This window comes from Hermetia illucens, chromosome 4 (assembly GCF_905115235.1).
Source record: "Hermetia illucens chromosome 4, iHerIll2.2.curated.20191125, whole genome shotgun sequence".
NCBI classification, from domain to species: domain Eukaryota; kingdom Metazoa; phylum Arthropoda; class Insecta; order Diptera; family Stratiomyidae; genus Hermetia; species Hermetia illucens.
Window position 1 is genome coordinate 129,146,185 of NC_051852.1, and position 25,676 is coordinate 129,171,860.

The window sequence follows — 25,676 nt, forward strand, 5'->3', positions numbered from 1 at the left end:
GTAATGCGTTCCAACACTATTTTGGGGAACACGCAATAGTCAATTGCCAATTATCGTTCTGAAGACAGGCACCCTTTTTCAAAATATTAGCAATGATCCATTCACTCCATTCACTGGGAACCTGAGAGTTAAAGAATCTCCATACTAAACTTAGCTTAAACTTTCACGAACTTGAAAATAATTTCTTTAACAGTTTTTTGAAATTAGATTGAAATACTAATTTTGAAAATATTGTACGATCGTCAATATTTTGAACGGCAAAAGTGATTTTGTCATCATCATATGTGCATTGTGTTAGTTTCTACCAACTCAATTCAAGTTATGTTTGTTGTTCCTTTTCTTCTTTGATTTCTATCTGCTTTACCCTTAGCATCGGGTCTCCATTAAAGGATGTTACCCATTACGTCAACTTTTTCCAAGATTTCTCCTCATATTGTGATTATTTCTACTGGTAGCGCTGTGGTGCGCTCTCTTGATGCCACAAACTCTTGAGATCGTGACTGCTGTTATAAGAGCAAGGTGGCAGAGTCCAGCCGGTTCAATCTCCAGAGCCAGCCCGTAGTATTTATGAAGGAAAGCAGCCAGAAATCTCTCTGAGGTCCCCAAAGAATGGTTTACGCAGTCACTTTAGCTACAGCTGGGCAATCGCAAAGTAAGTGCCTGAGGGTTTCCCTTCTTCTCCACAGCTTCGGCAATGCGAACTGTAGAGTATGTCCAGGCTGGCGGTATGGTCTCCTACCAGCTAGTGCCCCGCGTAGACTACCGTAATCTTGTATGTATTTGCACGAGTTTGGCACGGGGGCTATTGTGATCTGGTTTTGTTACATGCGGCTCAAATCCTTCTTGACTTGGCAGAGGCGGTGAGCCTTCACCATCTGAGGTCCGCAACTACTCAGTAGTGCGAGTAAATTCCGCTCTTTACAGTCGCCAGCGGTACACCGACTATACCCACTGAAGGGCTGCTAAGAGTAGAGCCGCGACTGAACAATCCGTCAGCCCACTCATACCCCTCTATGTCCCTATGGCCGCGTACCCAGAAGAGGATGCCGCCCAGACTGTTCAGCGCGTTTCTACATTGTCCCACCAGCCTCCAGAATGTCGTCGCTAAGTTCAAGGCGTTAATGACCGCTGGGCTGCCGGTCAAAATGGCTATGTTACACTTGGGCTCAGATCATGCTCCAGCCATCGAGAGGCTCTCAGTATCGCCAGCACTTCCGCTTGGAATACACGGGAGCAAACTGGGAGATCGTATTCGAGAAAACACCCGCCTCCACAGACCATCTTTCATCCATCGGTGAAATCATAACCTTGCAACATGGCGCCGATCTTCCACTGAGCCCTAATTCCAATGTCCACAGCAAAGTTTTTCGTGAAGTTCAGCTTGCCTGTGGCATAAACTGTGGGGAATGCCCAGATTTCTTCGTTACTATAGCCGCGGGGCTTCGGTGTCTAACATCCAGATTCATGTTACTGCAAACTACAACTTATTTAATGTGAAGGTCTAGAAGGGTAGATGCAGGAGTACACTGGAAGCGTCTGCCAGACAGGACTGCAAAGCCTCGATAGCACCTTAAGACGCGATTCTTTGAATCCTATTAAGCTTCGCTCCATTTTACGTTTTGCTCAAAGCCACCATACAATAGAGTCGTACGTTAGGATAGGACGCACCACAGCTGTGTACATCCAGAAAACCATCCTCGGCCAGAGACCCCATTTCTTTGCAAAGATTATACATGTCTTCTTAGGCCAGAGTTCTATGTTCAATTTCCAATTTATCTTTGGATCCAACATTACACCTACATCGGAAGAAAGAACCACCCTTTATTCATTCAGCCGCGGTAGGTGGAATTCAGGTAGTTTTGTCTTGATGGTGAAAATCATCACTTCCGTTTTGGTTGAGTTTATGCCGAGTCCGCATCTTGCGGCTCAAAGGCACACTTTGCGCAATGCTCGTTCCATGATGTCACTCATAATGGAGCGAAACATTCCTGACGTTAATATTACTAAGTCATCAGCATACACCACCACCTTTAGCTCGCTGCTGCCCAATATTCGCTAAATTTCGTCCATCATTATTAGCCAGAGTACTGGAGAGGTGGCACTACTTTGGAGCTTGCCTCTGTTCACTGGTCAAGTGGTTGCCACCTAAAGTCGACTGGATTATCTACTGTTTAGCAGTTGATATTCACTGCCCACCCTCCGCCTCTCAATCATTTCAGTCAGTAAGATTATGCTTGGCTGAGGTTCGCGCCAAAAGTAAAGCATTTGAATATTTAAGAAAAGTTACCAAAGAATAGCACCCCTTCGCACACTTGACAGATAAGGCAGAATGAAGAAATCACCAATCAAAAGAAGAAATACTATCAATATCTCATGTCCTATGGTATCCTCTTTTGTTAGCAACTGGCCTGAGAATTTTATATATATGGTTGCCATTTGCCACTTGGTCGGGTACAGTGCGTCAACTACAGCTACGCGTCATCGTTGGCGGTTATCTGAAATACCCATCAGTTTCCCACATGAGACGCCTTCACTCCTTCTCTATTCTGCACCAAGTGTCCTTGGGGCGACCTATCCATTGGCCAACTTGGGATAGTGGATTCTAATCATATCCCCGTTGATTCATACAGTCAATTCCACTGGCATTTCTCGGAATCGTAACATTCATTTTTTTTTATCAGTTTTGGGAAGTGATCTTAATTTCATGAGTTTGTGCATGGAATTTGTAGGGGTTTTAGGAGCTGAGTAAGTCAATACTGTAGAAAGACCTTAAAGTCTTCAGGCTTTAGCAGTTTTAATGTTAATTTGAAGATGATGTAGATGTAGCACTTTACTCTGGTTAGCTTTTCCACTCCCTTGATCTAAGACACCATCATCGTACATAGGCAGTCTTTTTTTTTTTTTTGAGAAGGTGGCAATCTTCAAAAGACACTGGTCTGGACACACCAGTGTGTGGAATTTTTACTCACTAAAACCAATGCCGACTCGCTCCCTGTCCCGCGGAACCACCCTAAAGTATTACATCGCGGGCCTGAGTCAGCTCATTCTAGCTTAATCACTTTTCTTCTATACACGGCGTACGTGACCGCGTCTTTCTCCTCTCCTCTGCTCTTTTTGCCCCTGATCGACTCTACCTACCGCCCTCTGAGCCCCTCTTCTGACTCGATGGCAGGCTGATCGAAGGCCGGTCAGTTCATCATTCCACCAGTAGTTTGGTCTTCTACTGGGGAATGAGCACCTTCGTTAGCCAAAACTATGTCCATCTGCGCAAAAGCTTCTAATAAACTCCACCCCCTAGCATTTGATTTTCTGCTACCCCACTCTAGGACCCAAGCATTGAAATCACCAGCAATCACCTTTGGACTGCGTCCCCTTGTGTCGACAACAAGATTATCAAGCACTTCCTCGAATTCAGACAGTTTCAAACTTGGTGGGACGTAGCAGCTGTATACATATACACCACTTGACCCCGACTTGCAGTACATTGTATGGCCTGTCGACCGCAAGCCCATATCGCCGCTCCACCAGTCGAATCTGTGGCCCATATGCCACCGTGACGGTTTCTATAGAGATGACAATTTCTATATCTGATTTGAACGTGGTCTGCTCAAGTAAATCCTGAGCGACACTGATTGAGGTTTATTTGAATAAACCCCTTTTTTTCTCGTTGCAGTGAGCACCTTCCTAAATTTCGGACATTTACCACTTCCGGCAATATGCCGGTTATCCTGTCCCACTTTTACTTCGCACAATAGGCATTTGGGGTCCCTATTGCACTCTCTGGCAATATGGCCTTGCTCCCCACACCTTCTGCATCGATCGGATCGATCAATGCTGCTGGTGCATGCCTCCGCGAAGTGCCCAAACATGAGGCATGTAAAGCACCTATTTAATGAAGTTTGTTCAACCCATCCAATCCGAACCATTCCGGCAGCCAACAACATCTGCGCTGCTTCGGCTCCTTCAGAGCATTACAAATTTCTCCTTTCGATGTCACTTCATCGAGATCCTTACATTATATATAGATCTCATGTTTTTGGGCACGCACTGCGGCATTCTCCGCAAGTGAGTTTTTCACTTGAGTGCGAAAGTCATCAGTCTTGCTTACGCTGGATCTTTTCAGCTGGAACATGAGATCCCCTTTCTAGGTTCTTCGGATTCTGTTCACATTTCCGCTCAGATCTTTTAGGTCGGGATCAGCTTTGATCCTTTTGAGTATCTCCGCGTAAGACAGATTGCCCTTCCTGGAGATAACAATCGCATCTAGACGAGTACGCACTTTCGCTTTTTTGATGGTGACTTTAGTCCTTCCATCGTTTTCGTTCGTTTGGGGCTTCGCAACGCTGGTCGAGTTTGCCACATTCGCTGTACGCTTTCCTTCTTCTGAGCTTTTGGTGCTGGTTTTCAGAATGTCCTGTCCGCCTTTTTTCCTCTTAGGCGCCTACTGATTATTTGGAGGATCCCCCTTTTTTTCACGTACTCGTTTATTTCGCCGTGATTCGATGGTAATACGGTTAGCCGTCACTTGGGTCGCTTGTGACACTGTTGGCACAGCGGGGTTCGGCGCATACTTATGTTATTATTCGTTTCCTCCATCTGCGATCTATTATAGAGGATTCTAATAGACCTAACCATATCCTTTTGTGGTTTGGTGTACGTTGTGCTTGTCCTTGATAAACTCAGACAGCTCAACTATTTTTGCTCCAAGCTGGGTGAAGGGTAATTCCTCTGGATCGGGACTCTGCTTCCTATAAGCCTCGGCAGGATTACTCCTTTTATACGATCCTTCACTCTTGGCATTTATTGATCTTGCCCGTACCTTATCCTTCACCGTCTTTGGCATTGGTGGAGACCTCCAAGTTGACGAGCTTCTTCCGAATGGATCCCTTCCTTGTTGCTGGAGCACCTCCTGTTGTCGCGCATCTTGAACATATGCGGTGGGTGTTATCACGGTGTTTGTCGTCAAACGATCTGCCTTCAGTTCATCCTTGTTTGGTCTTGTTACTGGTGTTCTCGGTAAGGTCGTACTTCGCTTGAACACTTCCTTCTCCAGATCCAAATCACTTGTAACATTATATGGCCAAGTTGTCCCGCACTGAAGCGCTGCGGTCGAGGGATATCGACGACCGGGAGCCCGCTTGCTTGATCATTTAGTTAGATTAATATTTCAGACACCCGTCTTTACATCTTCATTCGAGTACATGTTGAATGAAAAAATTTATCTCCATCCTGTATCGAATGATTGATTCGATGGTTACCAGCGATAGGGCTTCACAAAATCCTTCACAAATACAGTGGTCTGTTGCTAACCTTGGAGCCATTTGTAATCAAATCGTGATTAAAATCTTGACCATTCAACGAAAAAATGTTTACACTTTTTCGTAAAGTAGTCGGGGGTCGACATCCGAAAACAATATTATATTTAGCAACAAATTCAACTGCTCAAAATATATTCCGCTTTTATCGAGATTATAATTTGACCGAAAGATTAAAATTCATAAATTATCGAGAAAAAATCAAATAGTACAAGTCCAATGTACAAAGCCATTGAAATACTCAATTAAATTCCAAAAGTACCCACGAACATAGTAGATTTAATCTAAGTTTCTCCTCCACTTCAGCACTTCGATTCATGAAATAATTAATGAAATTTATTGCCCTTGAGTCTCAATTTCGAATGGAAAATTTGTGCACACTATCAAAGTGCGTTTAATGCACCATAACGATTTTCGAGTGTGATAATCATAGATAATCGCTCCTTGGAGTACTATTGGAAGCAGTTTCATTACAAGGCTATTTTCGGGTCTTGGACATCAGCAATGGAAAAATCAATTACAGCGCCATCACCGTTGTACATCATCCAAAACGATCCCACAAATCTTTTCATTTCAGATGAAAGATGTTCAATAAATTAATATGTGTGATGGGTTATGCCTCTTTCATTATTTAAATTGTATTTGAAATGTGAAAAGAGAAAACTCTTTCTTGGAAGACGGACAAAAAATGCTATTGCCTATTATCGATAATTGTGATCCGTGATTTACGATGTGTGACGCCAAGTTAATTTTATAAGGCGCCCAAAGTGCAATAATCCTGGAGATTAAATATTTAACTCAAGATAATCCGGGTTGGGTGTGAGGAGCAATCTTTTTTAACCATCATATGAATGCCTGATGATAAGGAGTGTTTATTTGTTTAATTGATGGTTGGCTGCTTGGGATCATCACGTTTTTGTTGCACACATAAGAATGACACATAATAAATGGCATCCATAATAGCGGCAATCCAGAATGTTTAGAAATCTAGACGTGTTTGTTTTCTAATTAGCGCTTCAGACAACCGCAATCTAGAAGTATATTTGTATCTTTACAGCCGCCCTGAAATACTAATGAAAAATTTCTTTATATAACTCATTTGCTCAATACTTTTCATTTAACTCAGGTGCACGCCAGAAGATTCACGTGTACATCCTAATGAAGATTATTTTATAGTATCTATTATTTTATGCATATTGTCTTCTCAGTCATTGAAAAATAAAATTGCACTTCTGTTCTACAAAACATTTACCCGTCGTTTTCGAAATTGAGCAATCAAGTCGCGACTGAGTGCCCAAATCTTCGTCCATAAAGGAGAGCAGCAACTCTTAAGAAACTGGAAACCTTACTACGGCCAATCCATCTCTGGCATTGTAGCCTAATTCTTCACCCACAAAAGAGAGGAGAGTACAGAGTAAATCTTGCCTGACAGAAACTGGTTCTCCGTCTTTACCAACAAAAACGGTGGGCAGACTCCCAGATGATGACAGAAAAAGGCACTGGAAAAGAAGACGAAGCGCCTTCGAACTGAGGACATGAGTGTGTGTCAAATCAGGTATAGCAACATCCAGAAAAAATGGGCTCAAAGAAGTGGAATCCTCGGCGGAATATGGAGACAAGCATGTTACTCCTGTGAGGCCCACATTGAAGGCAGCGGATGTTTCAATCAACGTGGGCTTTTCATCCCTTACGTCTAAAAACATAATCATAATCATTGGGGCGACAATTCAATTGGATCAGAACCTTGAAGGGTGTTAAAAAATTGCGTTCAATGCAATGTGGTTGGCATTGTGCTAGCCAGCAGATATTACCGATTCGAATGGTATTTGACATCCGGTCACGATACAAACCCCTCTGTTACCAGTTAGTTTTGAGCTGCAGCATGTTAAAGCTTCTTCGTTTTTACTGGTAGCAAAGTAGCAGGGTTGTCCTTATATCCTTTCTGGTACAACAGTCATGGGTTCGGATTAAAAAAATATGTGGTATAGGATCAGCAATGGGGTCTAGGATCTCTTACGATGAAAGAGCTACAAGACCCAGAGACTGCGCCATTATATCAAATTTATTATAAACAACCAAGCTGAGACAATTCTACACCCAGGACCTGGCCTACGGTCAGCTTATAACACGCAGTTTACAAAAAGAGGAGAAACTTCATAACTACCCCTGTAATTCTCAGTGACCCTCGTCGAGGCAAGAATTAAGGGGTCCGGTAACATAGTCGTCTTGAATTCTCGATAGGTCATGATCCGAGAACACTTATGGAAATGAAAAACTAGAGGGGAAAAGCTGGTCTAATTTCTGCACACATAAAGCGTGCGTTGATCAGACCAAGGTACTAGAGAAATAAATGATCTGACAATTTGCTCTGCTGCTGCTGGAAACTTTGATTAGAGGTTGACATATCCTAGATAAAGTCGTACTATCAGAACATAATAAAGTGCAGTTCTTTAGGGAAGCGAGGACTCCTTTGGCAGTCGAATCTCAATTAGAAATTTTGAGTCATACACTTTTAGAGTGCCCTGATAGCCGAAATGGAATCGAAAACTGTAAGAACTCAGGAAATCGGCCAGATGATTTCACTGCTTGCAAATGAGAATGAATGAAGATTGATTAAACTACAGAAACTTCATTAGAAGTTTGGAACGAGACTCCTTTAGATCATACGGTTAGAAATTTGAAAAAGAGGCTTCAAACCTGCGTAAAACCCTTAATTAGGATGGGTGGGCCAAACTGGACTCTTTTAGAAAATAGAATGGTACTTTCACAAACAACAAAAGTGGTCCGGTCCATCATCAAGTGGATGCGGACTCAGGACTCCCAGTACCCTCAACAAAAAAAAACTTTCATAAACACCAGAATTGAGTCAACACAGACTCTTGGAAATACATGAACTAGGGGAATATGCGAATGATAGAACTAATGATTTCTCGAAACCCTTCAAAAAAAAGTGCGATATTGCGAGAGCGACATATAGCAGCCGCTTTGTTAACCTTTCAGTATTTCAAACCACCCAGCATTGGGGGCTTCATCCAGCGATGGAAATGGTGGGAGCAGAGCACTAGAAAATATATTTCTGGCGAAACCGTTTCTAAGATATGTGCATACCTATTGATAGGAGGTTAGGGTAGTTTTCATAACGAAGCTTTGGAAGGATAACTACTTAAATCCAAACAGCTTAAAACAAATTAGCTTAACATCATTCTGGTTGAAGTGTTTGGAGAGACTGATTGAGTGACATATTCGTAAGAAGGCTTTCCTGCCTAATCAAACACAAAATATGCTTACCAACTAGAAATGTCGTGTGAGTCTCTCCTTTCCTTGCTTTCGAAGACAGATGACGCAACTCTGAACGCCGATTGTCGTTTTGGTGGACATTGATCGGGTCTTTGAATGCGCCCTCTTTTGAAAACCTGTTAATGGTGCAAGAAAGCATGGTGTCGATGATCTGTGTGCGACACAGACAACACTTGTAGCCACTGTAGCCGGTCACGCTTCTCCGCAGGATAAAGATTAGGCAGCGTCTGATGGAAGCGCCTCTGTACTGACGAACGCAACTACCAGCATATGATTTTTTGAATTCAGTTCTTATAACACTTTCTGAATTTCAAATCCCCATACATCGGTTGGTAGAACACGTAATGGTAGAAGACTCAATAGTGAAGAACACTAGGGCAGAGCAGAAGAAAGCATAATTGTATGTATACTGAGGTCTTCTGCACCGATAACTCAAAAGCAGGTCTTTGAGCAGGCTGAGATAAAAACGAGCATATGTCTTTTCTTTACGATAATTTTTCAGATTGAAGTTTTTGGGATCCTTAGATCCTAAGTGAGGGCGTGAGATTAACTTAACAATCGTTCAGAAATCAAGAATTCGTTTTAACCCGATATCTAGATTCAATACGATGGAGCTGTGACGCAGAGGGAAATAGGATCTTAGATGGTTTAGCAAGAGGGAGTTCAATGTCTCCCATGCCAGGACCGCAACCAACAATTAGAATGCCAGCTGCATTGGCCAATATTGCTATCAGGAACTTAGAAGAAGCTTTCCATAAGTGCAAGCGGCGGAGGTTAAATACCGGGACACCACATTAGAGCCAAACAAACATACATACTGGAAACTTTTTCCAGTCGAAAAGAAGGAAATCTTGGAGGAATATTGTTGGCATTCTGGCTGGCCATATGTTTAGAATAGAAATTCTACAACACGATACCTGTCCATCCTGTAATGAGGGAGCATTTCCAACGAGAGTGGTGCGCATCAGACACCAAAATTTAAGTGCTAATGTAGCCCAGTCGCAGTAGGTATTCTCTGAGACGAAAACAAATCCGTGATATTCTGTTAGATGAGGTCATCGAGAACAATGAACCATTACGGCTTGAGTGCCCAGAGGCTATATCTCGCTGATCCCACAAAGGCAATTTCTACGAGAATCTGGAAAGACCTTTCGATTCATTGCCCCCAAATGACGCTCGCATGAACTTTGCAATCTTTACCCCAAAGTGAAAAATGAGGGGTCACAAAGAGGAACAATCTCTGGTCACAGTCTCCATGATGCATCGATTGGTATCGTCTAATGCCTCAATGATTTCGTATATTGCAGAAATCTAATCATTGAGACTTCGACCACTACTTTAGATAAAACCACATAAAGGTATTAAAACTATATATAAATCGAGGAACAAAAGTCAGCCTACCCCACAAATTCCAGATACAAAGGCTGCAGGCAGTTACCAAGGGGTACAAAATGCTGCTGGAAAACCAACTGACTCTAATAGTACAAAACATCTTGAGTGCGCCTGTAGACCATACCTGGACAGATCTGAAAAATGCACTCAACACTACAGCAGAAGAAATGATTGGGTATGAATCACAATGCAGAAAAGAGAAATACGGTATGTAGACAGTACATTGAATGAACAAAGATAAAGAAAGAAAGCCTCAGAGCATCACTAAAGGCGAAGTACGTACTTTTAAGCAAACATATGAGAAAATACTGAATGCATTTGGAAGGAGAGTTCTGAGAAGAATTATCGGAGCGAAGTCTGATTTAAATCGATGGTGAATCAGAGATGTGTAAAATCTTTGAAGAGTTAAAGGTTTCCCGGATAACAAGGATGCAACAGTTAAGATAGCCTAACCACAACGCACAGATAATATTCGCATATCTAAAAAAGAACCCTTAGAAAGGTATTCTACGAGTTAAGATAAGGAGGAAGACCCAAGAAAGCGCGGAACGGATTCAATAGGTAGCGCTTTACGGCTCGTCTTCAGGATTTGAAGAACGTGGTAGGAGGATACAGACTTTTAGAGGCAATGCAATTTGAAGGCCTAGACCCAAAACGGGCTGTAAAGCTTTAACGACGTAATTTACCAATAGATACGACCATGAGCGCGACAGTCAAGGTTTAAAAGTCTTAGTCACCAGGCTATATGTTGGCACCAATGGAGGTTCAATTACAAAGGCAGCATATTTACGAAACCATGTTTCTGGATTTCAGGAAACACTATTGATGACGAACGATCCGATTTCATCCTAATTAAATCACCTGTTTATGTTTGAATAATACGACTACACAGTTCAACATAGAAACAGAAAATAATATCTGTATTTATTCTAGCCGCAAAATCGAACGACTATAAAAACGAGCAAATCGAAATTACTATAGAAACACATGGTTTGAGCTTCCGGCAGCTAATAGGACACCAATTACTACATTCGGTAGCACTAACCTCAAACTTACCGTGGCCAAGTTTTCACTTCCATAATGACAAAACATTTTTAAACCCACTCTCAGAGTAGACGGACTGTCTCTAGATGCTACAAACTATTCAGCTTATCTACCAAAGAGAGATGATAGACTGTACAATATCAAGCATAAGGACAATTACTGAAGGAACCTCACATCACGATATCCAACTAGAATTTCGGCAGCCAATACGCCTAGGCGGAGGCGGAAGAACAATGTCTCACCGAAGTAAGCATCATACAGTCAGCACGCCAGGATCAGCAGTTGCCTTAAAACCCAGATGATTAGCCCCGAAAAAGCGGAATATTGCGGACATAGAAGTTAATAAGATGATTTAGTTCGGATTGTAAAGCGGCGACTGCACTTATCAGTCGTCGGATCAATAGCTGCAAGACATTTATATACCTCATACAAGAACCGTGGGTTGTTGGTGGGGCAGTCAGGGGCCTAAACTTCCAACATGCTGACCTATTGTATGCCAATGGAAGCGATCGACCCCGCACCTGCATGGTAGTCTCCAAAGACTTCCAGGCTAACCTGGTTAACGACCTATGTGATGGCGACACCACATCGGCTAAGCTAACCGTAAAAAGTCAACAGGGAGATAAAGAGATACTATGGTGCTCTGCATATTTCCCCTACGACGCAGAAGACGTGGAACATTCATCAGAGCTATCCAATATGCCAAAAGTAGAGGCATGGGGGTAATAGCAGGATGTGATGTCAACGCTCACCACATATGCTGGGGAAGTTCGAACATCAATGCAAGAGGATCGAGACTACTGGAGTATCTAGTAGGAACCGATTTACAGATCCTAAATGTGGGTAATGAACCCACTTTCTTCAACGTGGTCAGGCGAGAGGTCATCGACATCACGGTGGCATCTCCTGACATCGCGGCTCTGATCGGAGAGTGGAGAGTATCAAACGATATCACACTCTCGGATCACAGACGCATTGATTTCGTTATGGGCATGGATCCACCTCCACCCACTCCATTTCGGAATCCGAGGAAGACAGATTGGGTAATGTATCAAACAGAATTGAGCGCCCGAATCACGATCCCTGGGTAGCGCATCAAATCCATTACTGGAATTGAGAAGACAACCCAGATGATCACAACTAGCATGAGAGAAGCTTTCGAAGAAGGCTGTCCACTCAAGATGCCAAAGAAGGGTAAAACACCATGGTGGAACTCGGATTTGGCAAAACAGAGGAGAACGACAAGGATGCTCCTCAATCGTGCTCTGAAGGGTGAATCAAGCACTAGCTGGAATCGCTATAAAGAGGCACAGAAGGCTCTAAAGAAGAGCATAAGATCGGCCAAACGATCATCTTGGAGACGCTTTTGCGAAGAGACTAACTCTCTTGAGGCAACCTCAAAGCTGAAGCGGATTCTGGTTAAAGAACGTAGCCAGAAACTGGGTTATTTACGTTTACAGAATGGGAAGTACACAGAAAGCGATGAAGAAACGGCAAATCATTTGCTTGAAGTACACTTCCCAGGCAGCATCCAATATCTAATCTCGGGGCCAACAGGTGCATACAGCCCTCAACCGAGAGACTGGAATCTGGCATGCAAAGTAGTATCACTGGAGCGAGTGAAATGGGCATTTAGCTCGCTCCATAGATACAAGTCTGCAGGTCCGGATGGCATCATCCCTGCGCTAGTAATAGAAGGAATGGATGCCATGGGTCTACATATTCGGAATATATGTCGCGCAGGCCTAGCACACGCTTATATTCCAATTAAATGGCGTGATGTGAAGGTGTTGTTCATTCCCAAACCAGGAAAACCCACCTACACAGACGCAAAAAGCTTTCGACCGATCAGCCTAACGTCCTTTCTGCTAAAAGGACTAGAAAGACTAGTAGATCGGTTCATAAGGGACACACACATTCCTAAGTGGCCACTTTACCATAGGCAACACGCCTACCAGAAAGGCAAATCCACGGAGACAGCACTCCATGAACTTACGGCAAAAATTGAAAAGGCGATGTCCGAAAAAGAATACGCCTTAGGCGCATTCATGGACATCGAAGGTGCCTTCAATTATGCCTCATTCGCGGCAAGACAGCATGGAATCGAACCGCTGCTAATCAGTTGGATCCTTCACATGCTAGAGTGGAGAAAAATCCACATATCGGTCGGCCAGAAGTCTATTGAAGCAGGATGTCTCAGGGGCTGCCCACAGGGAGGGGTTCTCTCTCCACTGTTATGGCTCTTGGTAATGGATACCCTGCTGTGGCTCCTGGAGGACAAAAAAGTCTTCGCGCAAGCATTTGCGGACACAGTATGTGACCGCTTGAATGCAACTCTGCATGTAATCCACAGCTGGTGCCTCCGCAATGGACTCACGGTGAACGCTAGGAAGACTGGACTAGTTATGTTCACTAGGAACGTCAGGTGGGGTAGCTATACGCTACCCACCTTAGCAGGGGCGGAAATCCAGCTGGCACAAACAGTCAAATACTTAAGAGTAGATTTCGACTCCAAGTTAAGGTGGAAGCATCATATCCAGGAACAATATCAGAAATCCTGCAGATTGCTCTGGTGCTGTAGGAATGCGATGGGTAAGACCTGGGGACTTTCACCTAAACGGATATACTGGATGTATACATCCATAATAAAACCCATTTTGATGTATGCATGCATCGTCTGGTGGCCAAGACTGAACTTTGCTAACAGCAGAAAGCTGGTAACGCAGATTCAGAGACTTGGTTGCTTAAGTATTACTGGAGCAATGAGTACTACGCCGACTGCGGCACTTGAAGCTATCCTAAATTTACCCCCAATTCACTTAGAGGTGAAACGGAAAGCGGCCAACGACGCATATAGGCTCGATACCATTGGGGCGTGGAAAGCCGGCCAATCCAACGGGCATGCGTCTATCTGGAAATTCCTTGGAAAACATCCGGTAGCCCTGATGCCGACCGATCATATGGTTTCCAGATTCGTCTTTGAAAAGACATATACTGTCGTAATCACCGAAAGAGAAGAATGGTCGACAAGTGGCCATGAGTCTTTTCAGATTACAGACCTAATAATCTTCACCGACGGGTCAGTTATGGAGGATGGATCAGGTGCAGGGGTGTTCTCGGAGAATCCGATTATAGAACTGGCCCGACCTCTCGGAAAAATGACAACCATATTCCAGGCGGAGATATATGCCATTTCATTGGCAGCAGAAGAATGTCTGCGACAGAAATGGAGGGGTCGGACCATTCGAATCTGTTCCGACAGTCGGGCGGCATTATCAGCGCTAAATGGCAATAACATATCAAGCAAGTTGGTGTGGAGTTGTCATCAGGTGCTGCTGAAACTTGGCCGACTGAACGAAACATTCCTGATGTGGGTGCCGGGGCACTCTAATATCGCCGGCAATGAGGAGGCTGACAGACTAGCTCGCCGAGGGTCTGGATCCACAATGGTGGGGCCAGAACCAGCTCTTGGAATCCGACCATCTACTGTCAAGTCTACTCTGAAGAGTGAAATTGCAAGGATTCACGCAACCGAGTGGAAAAATTTGGACTCTTGCCGGCAAGCGAAAATCCTTGTGAAGGAGCCTAGAGCCACTAGAGCGGCATTTTTGTTGTCTCTTAAGAAGTCGGACATGAAAACCCTAGTAGGGCTTTTGACGGGACACTGCCCCTTAAACTACCATATGGAAAAGATTGGGGTAGTGGTTTCGGCTGTGTGCAGCCAATGTGAGGAGGAGGAGGAGACGGCCCTGCACTTTTTATGCAGCTGCCCGGCATCCTCAGATCTCAGACGAAGACACCTTGGCAAGGTTTTCTTTAATGAAGAATCTGCACACTCTCTGCCTCTTGAGAATGTTCTCAGATTCGCTAAAGCCTGCGAACACCGTAGGCGGGATGCCATTGAATAGGCAACTTACGGGGATAGAACAATGGGCCTAATAATGGCCTGAGTGCTCGGGGCTGCGGCTCCCCCCAGTTAACTAAACTAACTAACTAACTAACTAGTTCGGATTAGAGCGTCTATCAAACAATCCTTCAGCTATACTCATATATGTATGCATATGGTACCTGAAGAATACAATGAGTGGAGACATTTCGGAGGTTATCATTCGCTGATTAGTCGAACTTGCCATGACAAGTACCTAGTTCAGCATATCAAAGATTTCACCCAAGCACTCTACGAGAAAACTGTCTTATGATAATATGGAATAGTGGTGAATCCTAGTAAATACTTTTTGGTTCACAACAGGTCAGTCAAGTGAGGTCAGCAGTTAATCAGCTAGAAATAGCTCAGGCAACCCTTGGAAATGACACACTCTTACAATGGATCAACTGTAGCTGCAAACCCTTAAGTCCACAACGAAACTCGTTTCGACAATACGAAAAGACGGGGCGTACTATCAGGAACTATTGGCTGTGTACATAACGATAAAATACCTCCGTTATATGGCTGAAGCAAGTCATTTCACCATTTTTGCACATTACAATCTCTTGCCTATCCCCTTCGGTATAAGAGTAAAACAATACTCACCAGGTTGGAATTGTTATCTAGATTATACCGGGTGGTTTACCACCGATATCTAGTATACAACCGGTTGCGACAATATTATCGCGGAAATATTATCATTGTGGAGGTGGAATCCATTATTGACTAAGCAAATCAACCTCAGTTTCTGGGCCCCAGTACCAGTGTTGTGTCTACTGACAAAATTTGATTTTATATCATTTAACAATTTCGATCGGTCTTCACTAACGTATACCACCTTTTCTACTCCGTTGTAGTGGTGGCCGTCTGTCTGAAACTGACTCCATAATATGGACATTTGGTTGCAATAATTATCAACGATTGAAAGTGATTCCTTATGTAACTACACTCGATTGCCTGATTGTCAGCCCAATTGCGAAAGAAAAAGCTATCGCCTAACCGTGATAGTTCATTTCTCAAATTAGCTGGAGGTCCCGATAAAGAGGCCATTAAAATGAATAAAAAAGACAAACTTTATTATAATAGTGAATCGTGAATTTTTTATTTTTCATATACCAGTAGTTCGAGGACCAATTGTTTTTGTAGACAAAATAAAAAACTCCCTATTCGGCATTAAAAAATAAAATTTGTTTTTTTTTTCATTATAAAATAAGCCGAAAAAACGGCACACACCACCGAAGAAAAAAAAAGGCCATCATAGTTACCAAAGCATTCCATGGGGCACCTTAGATTCATCATCATCATCAACAGCGCAACAACCGGTATCCGGTCTAGACCTGCCTTAATAAGGAACTGCAGACATCCCGGTTTTGCGCCTAGGCCCACCAATTCGATATTCCTAAATGTCTGTCTGACGTCCTGACCTCTGCCTCGTCTTCTTTTTCTACCATAGATATTGCCCTTATAGACTTTCCAGGCTGGATCATCCTCATCCATACGGATTAAGTGACCCGCCCACCGTAACCTATTGAGCCGGATTTTATCCACAACCTGACGGTCATAGTATCGCTCATAGATTTCGTCGTTATGTAGGCTACAGAATCGTTCATTCTCATGTAGGGGGCCAAAAAATCTTCGGAGGATTCTTCTCTCGAACGCGGCTAAGAGTTCGCAATTCTTCTTGCTAAGAACCCAAGTCTCCGAAGAATACATAAGGACTGGCAAGATCATAGTCTTGTACAACAAGAGCTTTGACCATATGGTGAGATGTTTCGGGCGAAACAGTTTTTGTAAGCTGAAATAGGCTCTGTTGGCTGACAACAACTGTGCGCGGATTTCATCGTCATAGCTGTTATCGGTTGTGATTTTCGACCCTAGATTGGAGAAATTTTCAACGGTCTCAAAGTTGTAGTCTCCTATCTTCATAATTTTCGTTTCACCAGTCCGATTCGATGTTGTTCGTTCATTTGGTTTTGGCGCACCGTCTGCTCCATCAGGATGAAGGCGGCTTGTACATCTCGGGTGGTTCTTCCCATGATGTCGATATCGTCAGGCTAGGCCAGTAGTTGGGTGGACTTGAAAAGGATGGTGTCTCTCATATCTACATCGGCAGTTTCGCTGAACGGAGGCACTACTTATGCTAGTTCGAAAAAAAACTTGGACGCAGTCACTAGAAAATGCTGTCAAGTTAGCCATTACGCCTCCTAGGCAAATTTTTCGATTCAAAATCCAACAACGAGCAGTGTTTTTGAATGTTATGCGCGGGCAGTGGAAGTCAAAACTACAAGAAATGAGTTTTCCTATTCAAAGACTTAGCGACAGCAAGCCGTGTTCATCCGTAACGACGGTCAGAAGAGGCTACTCCAACAGCCTTATCCAGGATCCATATCGGGTGATCAGAAAAACCAACAAGTTTTTTTTGAGTGAAAGTTCCCAAACGTTACATCACATTGTCAATGGAACGAATAACGACGACCTAAAAGAGAACTCGAATATAAGGAAACCTTTTTGATGATGAAATATCCCAAAAATTAGTGAAGTTCCCTTTCAACATCCTCCATTGGTAAACCTAATGAAATCCGATAGACGGCTTAGAGAACCAGGCAGGAATTCAGTAACTTCTTCAACTCTTACCGATTTAATAATCACAACCATCACAAGTCCAGAGTAACGTCTCGACGAGGCCAGCTGAATCATAGTAATCTCCCTGCAATCAACCATTGGTAGAAGAATGATGTGCCGGTTCTGATGGCTTTTAGACATATTTCCCTTAAACAAGAAGGTGGTGAACCTCCTTAATTACTTTAATTACTCTCATTTCAGGAGAAGCTACTTTCTCTCTATACGTTACTTAATTGTTAGTGGGCTAAATATGGTGGTCGCTCCGAACTCCAACCGAGAACATTACAATGTAAAGCTGGTCTCATGTTACATTTACATAATAAACACACATTAAGCTTCTCCAAGAGGTTTTTCATTAAATTTCTGACAACTCATTCGCTACGCCTGATTCCCGAAAATTGAAGAAAATTACTGGTTACATTTCAAAAGACAACACATTGAAGAAGGGAACAAATGGTTCCCGAAAAAGAAAACATTACCCGACAAAAATCTACATATCTACTTTTAAAAATTTACTAATACAATTTATACTGAACGACGACCCTCAAAGAAAAATTCAAACTTCACCAAAATGAAGATAAATAAACAGCACTTGCGCCGTCATTACAATCTATCTTTTTATAAATTTCCAATAATTTTCCTTGCCTAAATTCAAACCAGTGTAATTTATTGAGCAATTTCCAAACGAGCCATAACTGACACAAATTAAACGCAAAATATTCCTCTTGTTCAATATTGCCTTCACTTGTTAAACGGACTTCATTGGAAACATCGATTTAGCTTAATTAACGATAAAATCTATCTTCTTTCTCGTCGAGTAGCATTTTTATTGGTATGTAATTAACTTTCTAAATTTTAGGTAAGGTAAACATAATTATAGAACCTTTACCCAGTAAAATATATTTTTATGTCTAGACTAGAAACTGTGATTGGTGGACACAAGTGTTTAACGGTTCGGAAGGAAGGTAAGGCTATTGTTGAAACTAATTAGTGAAAATTTAATTAGATACTTTCATGCTAAGTTTAGATTAAGTAATAAATGCTTAATATTTTGCAGAAAATCATTGAATAGGCGAAAACGAATTTGTTTGCTTAGTTTATGGCACCCTCGTACCAAAATTAGAAAGTGAACTTATTCATCTTTGTTCAGAAAGATTACTATTCATTCACTGATACAGTGAGCGACAGTAATTAAGGGCTAGACGTTTCTAGAAATGCATACGAGTTAGGTCGTTCTAAGAGTATATAATTTCCTTAGTTCAATATTAGGTCTGCGGTAGACCCCACATAATTATTTCAATTCGGTTACTGGGAAACAAATTATAATGTTAATTCACATTGACAACCCTATGTACCACCAACTAGGTCTTCAACTTATTTTCTACCAGAGTTGCTTTTTCTGTTATTCGTAATATTGATTTACTATATTTTGCAGTGAAGTTTACCATCCCACCGAAGTCTAATCGTCCTAAAAGTACAGGTGGTAGAGGAGTGTTTGAAGCAGTTAGCCTGGAGTAGTCGATTCAAAAGGTAATCTTCAAACAAACAAACAAAAATGTCTGGCAATTCATTTGAACTATTTTTTGTAATCACCAGAATTATTCCTGAAAGTTATGTAACTTTTAGGGACCGGCTTTACCAGGCATTTTTTGCGACATTCACTAGAGAAAGGAACGCAAATATAAGTTATTATATGTATTCACGTAACGAACTAATGAAACTAAATTTCATTATGTCATCCAACCGCCTGGACACGTCTACGAGTAAGAGGAATCCGAACAACCAAGCCAATTCTAAGGATCCTATCAATGGTTATCTGCAGTCAAATTTTATGACAAGACAGGACAAGGCTCTTCATAGAAGAAACCTCACTTAACATAGACATTTTCGAACCCTCTTTAGAACTCAGTTAAATGGCGAAAGTGAAATATATTGTTTAGTATAGAGCACTCTTAAATAAATTCAAAAGTTATGACATCCAGCTCATTATCGCGGATATTCAACGCAAAACATAACGTATCCCCACTCCATCTTCTTCTGAGTTAAAACAGGTGGTTGAATCCTTTGCCTCAGTCCAAGAAAAATGACCAGCGGCAATTCGCTGCCAGTAAATATATTGCAAACTACAGAGGCAAATGAGATAATATTAAATTCTAGATTCTTGATCCCACATGTTCAATATGGCAATGCTCAGATGCTGGCTGATCCCCCGAAACTGAAGAACTGCACTCAATGAGGATTTGATCCGCCTATAGCAAGACCCGATCGTAAAAGCTATTGTGCCGGACGCATGCAAATGCATACAAAATTCCGGTGGTCTGCATGGGGCATTGGCTTATAGGGTACAATGTCGCTAAGTACATCATACTCTAAAATTTGCATTGCCGAGGCTGCCTAGGAGAGGGGGAAACCTTCAGGCGCTTCCATCGCCTTTGGCCAGGGCCAGTTAAAGTCAGGGTATGGACACTAGGTAAACTATTCCTTGACGAACTCAAGAAAATCTCCAGTTGCAGGATGGGTGGACTGCTTTCCTTTCTGAATGCTATGGGCTGGCTCTAAAGATTTGACTCGGCTGAACTCTGTCCCTTTGCCAAACATGACTCCCCAACTAAGCACCTGGGACATAACTTACAGATCATGGGGAAAGCTCAGTTAAAATCCAAGTACCTAATTTTCTGTAGCGACTTCAACTCGCCGTAACTGTTCATCGCAATACGATAGATAATTTCAATGGCCTAACTCTACTCCAGCACCCATTAAATCCGCTCGTGATGGTCTTACTCACTAATCCACAACACTCTCTAATCAACTCATTTTTGACTATATCCTATTCTAGAAGGAAACCAGACACTATTCTTAAGTGCTAACAATGGCAGATACATCAGACTCTTTGGAGTTCAACACAAAATGTCCTTTTCTCGAGAACTGCTAAAGCGAGCGTTCATAACGATGGCATCCCCCGCCCACACTAGGAAAAAATGCAAGTCAGATCTAGATACTGACTTTAAAACAAACCCCACTATCCACAACGTTACAGACAATAAAGTCGACTAAACTATCATCTTGGTCATTGATAATATCAGCACCCCTACACACTTCAAGCCGACCATGAAAACGCAACGCTGGAAAAAATGATTATGGCAAAAATTATTGCAAAGCCAATTGTCAGTCGACACGGTAGGATGGGTTCCTTTTGGAGAAATTAAGATGCTAGAATGTTAGCTACACAAATCCCTATCTTCACGCTAAACATTGGCACCCTCACTGGTAAGATAGAAAAACTTGCAAGAGCTCTTCGGAAGAGGCACATTGATGTCTGCGCTCTCCAAAGAATTCAAAATCTCTGACATAGTACGCGAATTCCATAAAAATGGCCATAAACTTCTGTGCTTTGGTAGTCCACCCATTCTATATGGTGTCGACATTGAAGGTTTCCGTGAGGTCACTAAAAATGTAGAGCAATTTGATGATCGGTTCATGAAGCTCGATGTCATTGCAGCTCACCTTATAGTCATATGGATGAAAACACCACAGATGCCATGATACCGACTTTGGACCACGCAATGATAGCGGCGTTGTAAGTGGCAAATTTACATGAATGACGGGAATCAAAGAATGCAATGGCTGTTACTCGAGCAGCACACTACAAGGAACTTTACGATAAACTGAAGGCTCACGACTGCACAAACGCTCTCGATAACACTTGTGTTATATTAAGGACAACAACGATACTATGTTTACTAATCGACGAGCCGCAACGGACAGAGAGTCCGAATACTTTGAGCAGATTTCAATGGAAGAAATCGCTACTTCCGCAAGCACTGCTGACAACTGAAGCAATTCCACCTGTCAATACCACAGATGCTCAAATGTGAAGAGGCATCAGCCCTGTCGGTTGAGTCAATACCAAAGGCCAAGTCTTGGCACCGAGAAGTGCTGTATTCACATTGATTTGCTGATCGTGAATCCTCTAAGATGTAGTAGGGTGATCAGACCCGAGTGTGCATGGGATGGCATCTGAAGTGGGTCTGGCCACAAAGTCCCACCAGACGTTATTTGGGGGATACCATATGTCTTCAGAGAATTCATGGGGGATGTGTTTTTGGGATGGTTATTCGCGTTTGGCAGGGTGTTGCGGCAGTGTCATGTTGCTTACGGTTGTCCCCACATTGCCGACGGAGCTCTTTATAGGCTAAAGCATGAAGTTGCACTGTACAACTCGGGTGGTGCTCGGAGGTGACGGTGGGGAAGACGGGGGGGCAACCCTGTCGGCCAAACCAAAACAAAGTGGCCGAGGAGAACCTCCATAGTGGTGGCACCGGGAGACGCTGTAATCACTTTGGTTTGCCGGCCGTGGTGCAGTAGGCGAATGCTCTAAAGGCCTAATTAGGGCGATCAGACCCGAGTCTGCCCGGGGACTCATCTGAATTGGCAAATTGGTCACGAAACCTTACCAGGGCTATTCTGGTACCATGGGAACCGGAATAGCCCCTGGTCTCTCATACTTCGGGTGAACTCCCGTTGTATGTAAGGACAACTCGGTTATTTGCGGTAGGCCCCCTAGAAGTTTCATGGGGGTTGTGGTTATGCTCAAGCAAGAAGAGACCTTCGGGTCTCGACGTGGTGTTGCGTTTCAACACGGATGCCGTACTCCTTAGTTCGGTAGAGATTTAGGTAATTCTTGCATCCACCAGTATGAATGCTAAGCCATGCACTTGGCATAGACTGCTACCGTTGTTGCTTGTCTCAGCGGGGCTCTGATTGTGGTCACAAAATCAATCCGTGTCTGAAGAGGACCGTAGGATTAAATCTCAACGCCAGGTACCTACGTTAAACACCAAAGAGCTTAACTGTACAACTCGGGTGAAATAGCCCTTAGATGCTGTAGAGATTTTAGGCAGCCTCTCATATGAACGCTGAGCCTGTACTTAGTATAAACTATATCCAAATCAATCCGTGTCCAAAAAGGACCGTGGGGTTAGGCCCCACGCGGTGGTCACTCACGTAAAACCACCAGCACTTAACTTTCAAAACCACAGAAGCTAAATAAGCCATTAAACGAATGAAATCAGACAAAACAAGAGGACCTGACCTCTGGAAAGCGAAGAAATGGTACCTGGAATTGAGTTTTTCAATCGTACTAAACAAGGTAAAGACCATCCGACCTGCAAAAGGCATAATCGTTCCAATGTGGTAATAGAAAGACAGTCTACCAGAATGTTTAAATCACGGTCTGATTTGTTTGTAATCCTATGTAATGAACATTTTTAAACTTATTGATAACAACTGCAACATTATTTAAATTATAGTAAGCCAAGCCGGGTTTGTCAACGAGCAGAACTACTGATGTAACACACGTTAGGGGGTGATTCGTAGGAAAACGCCATTAAAAGCGCCGTTCTCTCTACATTGCGTTCCTAGATCTAGAGATAATGTGTGTGTTATACAAACTCATTTGGTTGTCCCCTCGTGTGGCAGGTATATCGGAACTGCTTCGAACCTGTGTTGATGTTCATCAAGTAAGCGTCTTCTTGCCACTTATCTTCATTTTTGCCATGAACAGTACAGACTGCTCTATGTAGACGATCATCTTCTAGCGTCTCATATTAAAGCAGACCTCGAGAAACTAGTCCAAGAGTGGAATGATCACATCACGACGGAATCTGAATAAAACAGAGTTTCTGACGTCCGACCCTAATGAAACGGGGACTATCACTGTCAATGGTAGGGACCTGCTGAGAACGAAATAATTTAAATATTTCAAACCGATATTATCAGTCACATTATGAAATTGCTTCACCTATCAGAGCAGCTTGGATGAAGCAAAGCTGCACAACTGGGCTTCTTTATAATCGACACATCAAAGTCAGAAATTTAAAATTTACGGTAGTGTCGTCTGTCCCGTCGCCCTCTTACAGTTCTGAGTGCTAGCCGACTATCAAAGACAATGAACGATGTCTCGCGATACTTACAATTTAGATTTGTATTTGCTTTATTACTGATGAATAGGAAAAGGCCAGTCTCAATTATTTCAAACAATTATCATATTCGGAATGAAGATATCCGCGAGTAATATGGATGCAGCCATGGTGGAAAACACCAAAGTTAGCTGTCATAAGTAAAAAAGCAGATTCTATGAGCCCTGAACTTCAAGCCTATTTCCTTATCATTTATATTGGGTAAGTTTTCCAAGAAAACATGGACCGTAGTATTGGCCCAATATTGTGATCTGAAAAGTCATTTTCCTCGAATCGATTATGTCAGATCTGATCTGATCCAATTTCATGACGACACTTACCTTCTTTTCGAGCCTTCGCTTCGACAAAGTAACTAAAGCAATCGAAAACTACTTGATAGTTTTTGACGAATACTACCGTTACTAGGGTATAAACAAAAATAGTTAAACACCTGAAGTTTAACATCAGAGGAACAATGGTGAGCAGTTCATGATCAACAAAATACTTCGGAATTAAATTTCACAAATTCCTGAGATATAACTTACACCTTCAGCATACTGCCAGCAAACCACCCAAAAGATCTAAACTGACAATTCACAAACCCCAGGGTCTCCCTTAACGAGCCCTATCTGGATCACTTACTTCACGAAAGTTCAAGTTTGCTGTAAAGAGAGCAACCAAAACATTTCTAGATACTTTCAACTCCTCGTTCAGTTTGACTACATGAAATTTTCCAGGGATGCCCCATTCCAGATACCAAAAACTCCTTATTTCTAAAATTCAAACGCGGCCATGTAAATAAAAGATTTAGATAAAACCAATATTTACCATAGTTACCAACATGTAGGTTGCTGCTTAAGCTTCGTTGGTTAGAGTTTAAACTAAATTCTTTTACAGAATCAAGGACCTTTTCCCAATGGGTCCCGATTTAGAGAAAGAGGCAAGGAAAATAGCATTGAAGACAAACATCAATAAAACCAAGATTCTCAGCCTGACGGCATTAATGGGCAAAATACCGAGGGTGCCGATCAAATTTGCGCATATTAGTGGCGTTTTTTCTGCCGACGGTGGCACCCAGCTTGATTTAGTAATTCGTCTAAAATCTAGAAATGCAGATAACTCAATGCCAATGTCACACACATGTTTCTTCTGGGTTGTACATATTTAGAACCACCACATGTAAAATGACAGCCACTACAAATCAAAAGCTCGCAGCATTCGTGAACACTTGTCTCCACCATATGATCCGTGGACTCTGTCCGGACATAATCTCGAACGACGTACAGTATAGGTAGGTATGTTGATTAAAAGGAGGAAGTGGGAGCGGATAGGTCACACTTTAGGAAAGGGAGACAACTGTATTGCTGGTTACACCATGCAATGAAATCCACTATCCCAGAGTGCCCGACAAATGGATCGACCCTGGAAATACATGGCACAGAACAGTAGAGAAGCAGTGCAGGCTTCTCGGAAAGATCTGGAGAGAACTGAAATACATTTTGAGCAACCGGAATCGATGATTTGTTGATATGCAAATTCTGGCATTAAATACATTTTTGTGTGAACACTAGAAAGGAAACATTTCTGAATTTATGAATTCTAATTCTGGTTTATTGGTAAAATTTGAAAAAAATGAAAACTAGTATATAAAATGTAGTGTTTGGGAAAAAATAGGAAACTCTTTATATTTTGCTTTTTTGAAGAATTCATGATATGGTCGAGCAGGGATGAAGGAGTCCAGATGTATCTTCGACGAAAATAATATTGTTCTGAAATATTTATGGAGGATACTTTTTGAGTTTTCATCTCGGAATAGAGTTTGAGTTTCAAATTGTTTACTTACGGTTCCTTGTTTCAGATGGAAAACCAAAGCTTAAGAAGCTACAAATGAATTGATGCATCGCTCTTCGAAGTGCAATAAAAGAGATATGTCTAATTTAGTAGTAACGTAGAAATGAAGCAGAAATTTATCAACATCACTTGGGGCTACGATTGAGGATGGTACTGGGGTAAATTGAAGGATTCATCTATGGTATATTATGATAATTTGCCTTCATAAAACTAAAAACTATCTTTCCAATAACTAAAAATTGTATCTTATCTATTTGGTTCCTAAGACATTCA

General features: G+C 42.3%; 1 protein-coding gene across 5 annotated transcripts in view; it reads right to left on the reverse strand.

Annotated features, from left to right (window-relative positions):
• Window positions 1-25,676, reverse strand: part of LOC119656288 (SH3 and multiple ankyrin repeat domains protein 3) — a 561,166-nt gene that overhangs the window by 318,481 nt on the left and 217,009 nt on the right. The gene's annotated exons all lie outside the window — the stretch shown is intronic.